Source organism: Netta rufina, assembly GCF_964035555.1.
Source record: "Netta rufina genome assembly, chromosome: 3".
In the NCBI taxonomy this organism is placed as follows: Eukaryota; Metazoa; Chordata; class Aves; order Anseriformes; family Anatidae; genus Netta; species Netta rufina.
The window spans coordinates 73,839,640-73,852,198 of NC_140125.1; positions in this window are offsets into that span (position 1 = coordinate 73,839,640).

Below are 12,559 nucleotides of genomic sequence, written 5' to 3' on the forward strand. Positions count from 1 at the left end.
AAAATATTTTACATTTCTTTTAAACCCTGTTAGACCTGTGTTGCTGTTTTCAAGAGGCAATAGCTGATTAGGCTCTCAGTTATTTCTTTTCCTTCTGTTCCTGGAAGGAAATTATTCTGTGGCTTACGTGGTGAAGTGACCGAAGAGTTTAAGTGTGTATAGACAAAGCTGTTCCTGTTAAAGAAGAAGTATAGTTAAAGGAACAATTAGGAGAAGTGAAATGCTTTTCCAGCATATAGCTGCATAGGGCACAACAAATCTAGCCCACAAGATGCTCTCATGGTTGAGGTCCTATCAAGGGTCCTATCAAGCTCGTTCCTTTAGAGACTCATGCTTGTGGCAGGAGACTTAGGCTACCTGACACGTGTGCCTTGAGGGAAAAAAATGCATTAAATACTAGAAGAGAAGAAGGAAAAAACTTGTCAAAATTTGTGCTTTACTAAAATGGTGCCAGCATTTGGTCAGAGCCAGCTCCGCTAGGCTTGTAATGGATTCTGGGAGCTGAGTTTACAGGAAAGTTTTGTTCTATTAAAAAGTAGAACAGGATGAACTTTTCAACCTAGTGGGTAAAGAGCTAGTTTCCATGGGCCTAACTCTGTAAGCAAAACATATGCGTGCTAAGAAAGAACAGGCAAACTTTTAAGACACGACTTTGGAAGAGGTGTTTTCTCATAGCAAAAGCCAGATGACTGAAATCAGAAACTCTCTGGTCTTCTAAGTCTTCTCCTGGGCATTGAACATCTGACTTGCAAGATGAGAAAGGAGAGATCAGAAGAACTTACATCTGCAAAAACAATTTTGAGGCCTGTAAGAAAACTGATGTGTACATAAGTATGGTGTGTTGGTTTTAGTTGGTGGGGTTTATTTTATTTTATTTTATTTTATTTTATTTTATTTTATTTTATTTTATTTTATTTATTTTATTTTATTTTATTTCAGATGAGAAAGAATCATCAATTATGAAATGAAAGAGTAAGTTCTTTAATATCTTTTCCTGTCTGTCACACAGAGAAAGCTGTTGCCTCCCCACATACACAACCATATGGGGGTCCATAAGAGCACCACAATATAAAGTAACATTTCATTTCTACCTAAGGATCGTGAGTCAAGTTCAACCTAAAAAAGGCCTTAGGGCCCACTGAGACTCTTATTTAAAAATAAAAACCACAACTCCCCAGCTCTAGATTTACTTGGCACTGGCTGTTTTATAGCAGACTCACTGGGGAGGTTTGCCTTGAAGCTTATTCTGTCCTTATCCAAATCAATGAAGTCCAGCCTTCACAAAGAGCAAGTTTTGAATGCTTACAAGTATTTATTTGTTGTAGGACCGTAATACTTAGTTTCCTCAGAGAAGGACCCAGAACCCTGTTGCTCTAGACAGAGTAAACACAGCATAAACAAGAAGTCCTCACCAAGGTATCAACGCAGCACATGGCTCTTCAGAGACTGGACGTGCCTTTCCCACGTTGTAGTAGCTTCCCTTTAAAACAATAATTAAAAAAAAGCCTTCAGACCTTAGCCTTCGAGGGCTCCTGTGTACTTGCATTGGACGCTGTAGAAGAGTGTTGAGGGCAGTCTGCCCTAGAGAACCCTGTTTCTTGCTGCTGCTGAGTGAAACCCAAGGGAAACCCTTAATGAGAACAAGCATTCCTGTTTTTGTTTGGAGAATCGTTGTTCTTCTTTTGTGTTTTGTGCTTGCCAAGAAGCACTTGTGTGATTTAAGTGATTTGTCGTTTTAGGTCGAGGCTTTGGGTGGGGGATATGGGAAGTCCTGGATCCAGGTTCTGTGGACCAGAAAATCTATCTCAGCTTGCGGCTGAGGGAGAGGTCTTAGTGGGATCACTAAGGATTAACAGTTGTTTAAATAATGCTATCTACAGGATGAATGTTTGTAAGCGATACGAACCCTCCTTTTCCAAACACGCTGGCATCTCCCAGTCTGCGATGAGAAAAAACTGTTGAACTTCTGGGAACGGCAACATTTGCAGACCTTGTGGAGTCCTAATCAAGCGAAAAGCCAAAAATTGCCATTGAAGGAAAATTCTGGGGGTAGGAGAAAGTTGATTTGTGATCACGGAAACATTTCATACCTTTATATTCAGTACCACATGCCAGTAATGCCAACAGTAATGCTCAAGTTTTGTAAGTTGAAGAACAGTTAAGTGGGAACAAAGTGCTTTACCTCTTCGAATTTTCACCCGTGTCACAAGACCAAAATCACAACCATGCTCAATTCAGAGCAAGAATTGTTTCTATCTGAGTTGACGTGAGAAGGGCTTTTCTAAAGATAGATGGGTTATCTGTGCATTTTCCCCCAGACACGAGAAAATAAACTGTGTTATCTGAGGTAGCAGGGAACTACAATTGTGCGTCACCCTGGAAGCTTAAAATGAGGGTAAGTGTCCTGTTCCAGGTGCTTTGGAAAGGGTAAGAGAACAGGGAAAGGCTCAGCAGAATTTCCTTTCAATACCTAATATTATTTCATAATATAAGGAAACCTGCAGTTTATTGAGATGGAGATAATTTCCCGTTTGTTGAGGGTTTTGTTGTTAATGGATTTTTCTTTTATGACTTCACCTATTGGTTTACTGAGTAGATCATTTTGGTATCTCAAATATTTTGTATTGATCACTTCCATAATTTAGTTCTGTAGAGTGAAGCAGTAATTATTGGGTTAAACTTGAGGCCTGATCATCTTTTTGGGTGTCCATTAGCTCTTTCATTTGAGAGTTAACAGATAAACATTTCCCTTCACCTGTTTCATGCCAGTAACGATTTAATAGGCTTCAGTTTCCTTAGTGATTTCTTCCCCAAGCTGAGGAGTTCTGATTAATTCAAATGCTTTGCATGTAGAAGCAGTGTCATATTGCTAATTCGTCCTCTTTGTACTTTTTCTAGTTGTTATTCTTCCCAAGAATGTGATGTGCAGAAGTGTATGTAGTATTGAAGGTACTGTTGCAAGACTAATTACGATGTGCACCAACTTATTTCTGATCTTTCTCTTCTTAATAATGATTAATGAGCTATATGCCTGTTAGATATTGTTGTTTAGTGAGCTATTGCTGTCAGAGAAGGAGCCAACGTAAGTCCACGATGTCTCTTCTCTACTGAGCTTTCTAATTACTAGAAACTATTAATTTAGGTACATAGAGAAGGGTGATTTTTTTTTTTTTCCATTTATGTTCTCAGTGTTGAATTTAACCTTCTATTTTCCTCCCCAGTTACTGGCTATATTCAAATTCTTCCACAGCTTATAACTTGGTTTAGGTTGGACATATATATTTTTTGAATCAGATTTTATTTATTTATTTATTTTTAAAATCAGATTTTATCCACATTCTCCGGGATCTTTGCCAGGCCCTGTGATCTGGCAATGCTGACCAGTGTTCTAGTAACTCAATGATCTGACAAAGTTTGCTGATGATGGATAACTTGGTGTTGTAGAGATGAGTGCCACCTGCAAGGATATCCAGAAGACTCTTCTGAGAATGCTATTTTAACGCCAGTCAAATTAAATTTGCTGTTGGTAAGTGCAAGTGATGAACAGTCCTGACATCAGCTTTAAAAAATATAGATATTCTGAGTGAACCGAGGCTATTTAGGAGTAAAACTTTGAGATTACGTTAGGGTGAAGAAGTCCCTCTGATACTCTCAATTAAAATAAAATTAAAAAAAAAAAAAAAAAAAAGGCAAAGCAAATGTTCAGAATTATTATGGGAGAATGAAAATAGAGTATTAAAATTTGCTGCAGTAAAAATTTAAAGTGTGTCTATATCCTGAGTGCTGTGTGCAGTTCAGCTGTCCCTGACCCCTACCTTGAAAAAGTCCATAGCAGAGCTAGCTCAGAGAAGGACAAAGATAATCAGGAGATGTGATATGGGGCGGCTTCTATATAAAGAAAGGCTGAATCAGTCCTTCAGACTGGGAAAAATATAACTGAAGGGGAATATAGCAAAGACATTTAAATTTATGTATGATGTGGAGACAGCTAAAAGGAAAAGGTTGTTCCTGTATTGGAAGAGACTGAAGGATTGGAAGGATAGGTAATTCCTCCACCTTAGCAAGCTCCTTTTGAGTATCCAAGCCAAAACCTTATGGAGTTTGATAAAGGTTTGGGGCCCCCCAGAGCAAAATGGGTATTTACAGATGGCGAAGGCCCAGGGAGGGCACTGAGGTGGTCGGGATGCTGGAGCACATCCTGCATGGGGAGAGGCGGGGAGGTGAGGAGACTAAGGGGGGGCTCCAGCTCCCGTCTTCTACCACTTGATGGGTAATTGTCAGGGAAGAAGCAGTCACATAAACCTACCCCGTGTCTTCTCACACAGAAAGCTCTGAGAGAGACAAAACTTAATTTCCAACCAGGGCTACTGATCTCCTTCCCTTGAAAGTATAAAATTTCCAGTTTGATTTCCAGAGGAGGAGAATATTTTTCCCTCTATTTTTAAACCAACACCTCACCAAACCATAGGAGCGTGGCAGATCCCTGAGCACAGATCCCTTCTCTGCTTTTTTCCCCCATCCCTTTCCAGAGCCAGCCTGAGCAGCCTTGCAGGCACTTCTGGCCCCGAGTGCAGACTCAGCTGCCGATTGCGTTGTCCTGCTCCCCTGTTGCACCATCTCTTTTGCTCAAATCCATTTCCAAATTTAGCCACGCAGATGAAGAAATAAGCTGTGGGCAAAGACCATTCCTGGCTTGGCCGGCAGATGGCAATTACTGCTTTCGTTATCTCTAATTAGGAAAAGAGGTCTTGCGGCGGCCTTGAGAGCTTGCAGAAGCAGCAGTTTGCAGCAAGCGAGCCTCTGTAATATTGCAGTGAGTGTAAAAAACACCTCTGGAAAGGGACTTCGGCTTTCTTGTCACCTGCTGACAGATCAGATATCAAAGCTTATAAGTCTGATTATTATTATTATTTTTAAATCCGCTTTGTTTCTGGACTGCTTCCTCTCACAGCCAAGGGTCCTGATGTTCATCGGCATGGATAGCTGAAATTAAAGAAAAAAATAATATATACGTCTGCCTTTCTTGTTGTTGTTACAAATCTAGGGAAAAAGAGCTGTTCAGAGCACGCAGGTGAGGATAACATTAATAAATTGCAGCCTCCTGGAGGAGGTTAGCAGTGAGGGCTGCTGCAGCAAAATAATGTAAACTAGAGCCAGATCCTTTGCTGAATAAGGAGAATGATTCAGGGCTGACGTAAAGACAGTCCATAGACACTATGCTTCATGGACAAATATATCAACGCTGTCCTTTCCCTTGCCTTAATTCCTGCTTCATTTTCACAGTGGGATGGCCGCGTAGTGCTGGCTGCAGCCCGGTGTTTTGGGGACAGAGCCTGGGGACAGGGGCCTCGAGCTGCCCCTGGGCCTCGGTCCCCAGCCATCCTGCCGCCCGGGGTGCAGAAGTCCTGAGTAAGCACGGGGGAAAAAATCTTTCTTAAATGGTTCTCTGGAGGCATTTTTACCCAGAGAAGCATAAAGAGGGCATGAAGCGAGCTTTATTTAGCTTTGCTTGGCTCGAAGTTGAGTTGCCCTGACATGAGACCGAGGGCTGAAGGGAGGGAAGAAGGAAATTAGTGGGAAGAGGAACTCGGAGTCCTCCCAAAAAGGCTGGTTGGATTTTAAACACTTAATATTTCAGAGCGACTGAAACAGCACATTTTTCTTTCCAGTCATGCAGCTGTGATCAAACCATAATGAGAATGAGTTCCTAGACCGAGCACGCAATTAACAGTTTTTAACTCAAGGTCCTTTTTCCTGAGCGACTGGAGATAAAGCAGGAGTCCGACGTCTGCTGCTGGGTTTGTATGTGGCCAGAGCCCTGTGAAACCTCGCCTCGTCAACAAAAGAAAGTTTCCTTGAGTCAGGAGAGGGCATGCCACCAGAAACGAGCCAGTCAAACGGGAAGTCTGGAGGGGCTGTCTGGCCTCAGGCTTCAAAGGAAGCCCCGGGGTCTGCTGGTGGTGAATAGCTGAGGCAGACCACAGGGCCCGCGCTCAGAAGGTTGTTTAAAAACAAACAAAACCTGTAACTCGGACGTGTTTACGGAGAAGAAATTCCTGCACGAAGGCTGTGCCCCTTGCTTCAACACCAAACTTGTTTCTGAAAACTGTTGTTGGGAAACAGTGTTATTAGGATCAGCAAGGCAGACCGGGAAGGAATTTGTCCAAGTAATTAATTAGAGAGGCTGGCTGGGGGCAAGGGACAGAAGAGGCTCACTCATGGTGGTGGGCATGGGGTTAAACAGGGCATCTGCACCTGGCAATTTGCTTGGGGAATTCAGAATTAGAGACACGCCGGGTCCGTCTGCACCAGCGAGGCTCTGAAATGCCCGAGGTTAAGGCTGGACACCATTGCAACAAGTTGGTGCCTACCCAGAAAACAGAAATCAGCGCACCTAGGACAATTAGCACTTCCAGTCAATATCTCAGAGAGATATTGTTCCCCCAAATTAGCTCGACATCTTGTCCTTTATAAGAAGAATGCAACTTGGCTAGGGAAAAAATAAAAACAAATAAAAATAAAATAGGTGTAGTTCTTTCATAGCATATGAAAAGCAAAATAAGCAGAAAAGAAAGCACAGAAATCCCCTTGCAGGTTACCCCGAGGTGACGGTGTTGCTGTGGAAGCTAACATCAGACCGTGTTTGCCTCTCTAATTGCTGGCTACGGTTGGGCTCATTGCACAACCAGAAAACTGCTTTTTCCAACTGATAGCCCTCTCCCACCTGATAGCCTTGCAAATTCAAAGTGGAAAGCGAAAATAGTGTGTACTTTGGCTGAGGGATCGCCAGCCGTAAAGATCTGGCAACGGCAGCTGGTGCAACTATTTTGCTAATGATATTTAAATTGGAGTGAATCAAGCATTCGAACACTGAATAAAGAACAGCTTTATTTTTCCTAAGGAGAAAGGCAGATAGGAGGCTGGATGTGTTCAGGTGAGCTTTTTTTTTTTTTTTTTAAAAAAAAAAAAAAAAAAAAAAAAAAAACACAAAAAAAACACACAGTTGTTTCCACACAACAATTTAGCACTGGTTTAACTCCATCCATTCCTTAGATTGGTGTAAAACAGTAAAAGATGATCTGAAGTTAAAGCTCTGTGTTATTCCACAACAATTTATGATTCATGGTTTGTGTGTAGCGTACAAAGCACAACAGTTCATACATGAACAGTCTTAAATCAGAATATATTTTTCTTTTTGTTCAACATTTTCCACACTTTTATGATGTATTAAGCTAACTCATGCAAAAATAAACCCCTCCTTCTACGTGTGGATACACAGCGGTATGTATAAGAAAGGTCCTGTGGTCCTCCAGCTTCTGCTTTCCTAGTGACTGGTGGCAGAACATCAGGTATGCTGCAGAAGTGCAGATAACAAAATGCCTTAAGATAAAAAGGAACTGTAGAATTACAATGTCTGGGAACAAACGGAGTCATAAAAGGTCAGAAAGCACTCTTAATAAAATAATTTTTTTTTAAAAAAAAGGAACCCAGGTTATTTTTAAGATCACCTTCCCATGTTAGCCGTGACTTTCTCAGCAAGAAAAGATAGGTTTGGGTATCTTAGATAGGTTTGGGTAGTGATAGAGAAAGCTGAGATGACTTCATGATTAATAATGAGGGAGGATGCACCTTTTTCTTTATTTTTCATTGTTTGTAACTAAAATATAAGACACCGCAGCACTTGTGAGCTGCTGAATCTGGACAAAATATGCCTGACTTTTAAGTAAATGCTGCATTATGAATGACCAGCTGTTTGGTAACCTGGTAGTTAGCCAGGGGTAGCACGCTGTCTTTCTTGGCCTAAGCAACATGGGAAACAGTAACTAAATTTAGGATTCCTTTATGAAGTTATCTAGCATGAATATTCTCTACACTATAGATTCTTTTTTCTCTGTATTCCTTTATATTATTTCTATATCTAAAATAAAGGTTACTGTTCATCTGGTAAGGATCTTTTTATTTTTTTAATAAGAGTGTAAAGAGAAAGTGCAGGACCTGTGTGTGTGCTTACTTTTGAGCAAGTGCTGTATTTACAGTTAGCACTAAGCAAGCATGTATTTTGAGGAAGGGCGCTGATATCTGGTTTATTTGATTTCAAAAGAAGAAACCCCTGTCAATTCAAGAGTTACCTCAGTTCTGCTTTCTATTTCATGTTAATTATTCTACAAAATACAGTTGGTGCAAAATGAACGAGGCATTTCTATGCGACTTTTAAAAAAGCTATTTTACCCGTATTACCAGATATGGGATGAATCGTGGGTAAAATATCTACCAACTGGAGGAAACCATAGGCAGTATGTAATTTATTTTTTTTTCTAAATTGACCTGCAAATGACTAGATTTATTTATTTATTTATTTTTGCCGTGGCATACATCACTTTAAGATCAGTATTTGAGACAGAAGTTAAGCAAGAGATATAGAGCTAGCAAAATAATTTCAAAAAATATTTAAAAGATTGCCATTCTGTTACTTTATATATATATTAGAACAACATTTTGTGAATAGAAAAATAGAACGAAGATCTTTTATGCCAACTGCAAGGTGTTACGCTCTATGAAGTGATTTATCCTATATTTAGTATGTGTCCAATCTGGCTTAGGTATTTCAAGGTAAATATGTACACAATCTGAAAATGCTCCTTGATATATTTAGCATCCTTTTACTACTCTTAAAATGTCCTTTTTTTTTTTTTTTTTTTTTTTTTTCTGTTTGTATTTTTCTACAGAAATCAGTTCGATTTGCAAAGGCGAGTAGACTTTCCACACGGAAGACTTTGTTAACAGCTTTGATATGCCTTAATATTTGAATTGACTCATCCAGATACACAGTTTTGCTTACCCAGTAAGTAAAATGCTGACAGAGTTGTAAACCATATCTCGAAATGGGGCCACCAACACCTGCTAACCCTTGCTGTAGCCTTTTGTATAGAAGCGCTTTCAAAGTGACAAAAAGAAAATTGGTGATGTACAAAATTAATTTGATTGGAATAGAAAATAGAACTCTTAAAAAGCAAGCAAGATTAGTGGTGCTTCTGTTCTTGGTGATTTGTTACTTACATAGTATCAGCAATGGTAGCAGCTTTTTTTTTCCCCTTTTTTATTATTATTTTTTTTAATCTGAAAAGTCAATTGAGTAGCAACTGAGCAGACAACAACTCTACTTCTAGAAAAAAATCAGATAGGGTTTATTTGATACCATATTTGCTTCTCTGACCCTACATACCCTTGTTTAAAACAAAATTGAGCTGTTGAGATTGCAAAGGTGTTCTGAAAGATATTAAATCTACGTAAACAGAGGAAGGAACTTAGCGGTAGTTAGATCCTATGATAAGGGATGCAGTACGAAATACTTGACCTGGATAGTGGTATCAAACCAAGCCCGAAGACAGCCTAAAACGATGGCTTGAAGCAGTTCCTGCTCATTTGAAAGAGTTGTTAACTTTGAAGCTGAATTAAAATGTTGCCAAAAGTGTTAGTTACTTCACTGCCAAGGAAGAGGCAAATGATCATGCCAAGGCAATGTGTTCTTCATGCTTCCTCGTTTCTCAATGGGATCAAAACAAATTCCACGTTTGAGGGTCTGAATAAACGTTATCTTAAGATGTTTTCCAACTTGATATCTGAGGGTGGGATTAATTTCACCGAATTTTGGATGCCTAGAGTTCTCATATCTACATCTAAGTTATTCACCCGGGCTCCTTTAATATCACTTATCTCATCGTAAATGTTAATGTTTAAAGTAAATCCCGTGAATTGTCCCCTGGAATTTGCTATTGCCTCCTCCAGCAGTATGCAGACGACCAGCTCCAATTGGGTGCTCACCGGGGAGCAAGTCACGAGGTCATCCAAAGGAATCCAGCGCTGAAAGACTTCAAATACCCAGCTTTGCGCAACCTGAGGTTTGCAGGTGGCAGAGGGCTTTTGGAGTTCATGACTACCACTTTCTTTCACTTATCTGCTTTCAGTAATAGCAGTTAGAAGGTAGCCCAGATAACAGCTCGTCAAGTGCCTTCTGCACTTCACTGAAGGAAAAAATAAATCCAAATTTCATTTGTAGAGGAAGAAGACTTGAGCCATAAGCTGTGCTCTAGGGGAACCTAAAAGGGGAAAATGTTAAGTCTGGAATTGTTGTTTTAAATAAATATTGCAGTGGGAAATGGAACTGTTGCTTACTCTCAACTTTGTGAGTGATCAAGTGATCAGACTCTATTCTTTCCCTCATTCTTTCTGCTCCTTTTATTTAAAAATTACAAAAAAATAAAAATAAATAAAAAAGAGGAAAAAAAAACACCACCACAACAACAAAAAACACAACTCTTGTTACTTGTGAAGCAGGAGGGAACCTCTATTTTGACAAATAATAGCCCTTTAGGGAACTTGTAGTGTAGGTTTCAAACGCTAAAACCAAGGTTTGACCCTCCGAATGCTCCCAACAGAACACAAATAAAATCCCTGCTTTGTGTCTTTGGAAATGTGACTCACTGACTTGTGGGGTGAGATGCAATCCCTGTGCTTCATGGCGCTCAGCAGGAGCCCCGTCTGAAACATCAGTAGAACATCCTGTCTGGCTGAGAGATGCATAAACACTGCTTACTGAAAGGGATTTAATCTAATGTTGATCTTCACACAGTTGGTGATACCGTATGTTTTTGTGTTTTAATGGTTATCCTGTTTATCTCATCTTTCTGACTTAAGGCCAAATCCTTCTGTTGAATAGGTGCATTATAAATACTAGCTGAAAATTAAACAACTAAAAGGCTTAATCATTAAGTGCACGCATTACTCTAAGTGGTCACACCGTTTTGTGTGAGCCTCATATATTGCCTGCGCTTCTTGCTTTTGCCCCCGCTGTACTTCTTGTTGCAAATTTGTGACAAAGGCTGAGAATTCTTGATGGTCGTGATAAGAATTTTACTAAAGGCCTTTTTTTTTTTTGGTAGTGTGTAGGCATATACTTTTCATTGACTGCAGTACAAATTCTAATCTATTCCACAGAAGAATTAAACTCTCTGAATATGCACTCATCGGGCTTGGCATTCTATCCCCTTAACCTTTGCCGAATACTACATAATGCTGAAATGCTCTGCAAATAAAATGCCTTATGGAAAAAGACATCTAGATGCGTCACTAGCAGCATACCTGAATTAGATGCGTAATTATTTTACATTTTTAAGTAGTTGGTAATTTAAACATGCCTTATGCTGGAAGAGAATGCTGCATATGAGAGCTACTGAGGCATTGGTCTATTTTCTATGGTTTGGGAGAAATTTGCATGGACAATTGCTGTTACTTTATCAGGGCATTAATAAAACATACAGAACAAGTAAATGACTAACAACAAGAAAAAACCTTAGACAAAACCAAGATGTATCTCACATCTTAGTTTGAAATCCGTATTTCTCAGCTTAGTCAGTCTCTGTTGATTTTTTTTTTTAATTTTCCTCTCTATTTGTGTTGTTTCTATGTTTGTTTGTTTCTTTGTCTTGCTCATAACAACCGTCTACCTGAAATAGATACAGTAATCTGTATACAAGTCTGCAGTCTCTTTGCTCTCGCTATTTTTATGGTAATCCTCTGTCATTTTTTGTCCTTCTTTCTCCCCTTCTTTTTCTGACTATTTATCTTGTGATTGTGCAGGGTTTCTTTCAGGTATATTTCCGGAGCTAATCTTTTTCCTTCATCTTTATTTTTTTTTTCTTTCAAATAATCTTTTTTTTTTTTTTAAACTCCTTGATAGCAAGATTTGAACTCCAATGCTTTTATTGTGCATATTTGGGATAGAGAAACTTTAGAAATCCAACTGAAGTGAAACCTGCCCGTGTTCTGTTTGCAAAGTACATTTTCTATGGAAGCTGGGGATTGAAAATTATCTAATTACGAAGGGTGACTCTTCATTGTTCTTGGGAACTATGAGGGAAATAGCTGGGATCTCAAGAGACCTGTCTTGAAAGGGAAGAGACTGAGTTTTTGACAGGAGCATAGTGTACCAAAGAGCAAAGTGGTACTAAATTTCCGTAGATATCTACTTAAGACTTCTAGAGAGACCATGTAAAGGAAAGCCCCACCTGCCCTATTTTTTGATAATATAAACCATTTTTTTTTTTCGGACTTAATATAAATAGCAATAGCTCAATAAGACAGAGAGTACTGAAGGAACATGCAAAATAAGTATATCCATCAAATTTATAAAAATCATATGTGTTGGAGAACCAGATTTTGCGAGTCTACATTCCCAACAATGTGAGGAGAAAGGGAAAATAGTCATTTCATACTACTCCGGGGGAAAGCAGCACTTAACAACTGTAAAATAGAATCTATTATAAAAATGTCCTGAAGCAGAAGTTGCACACAATATGTTCACAATGGTTTTAAAAATAAAGGATGTGTTTTTTTTTAAAAAAAGTGGGAGGATTAATTGACAGTGTTTATGGGAAAACAGGGAAATGAAACTGCAACACATAAGTATTATATTGAAAAACATATGGAGAAGGAATTAGTCTTATGCTTAACTGAGCACTGTCCAAAACAGGAAAAAAAAAAAAAAAAAAAAAAAGTGGTT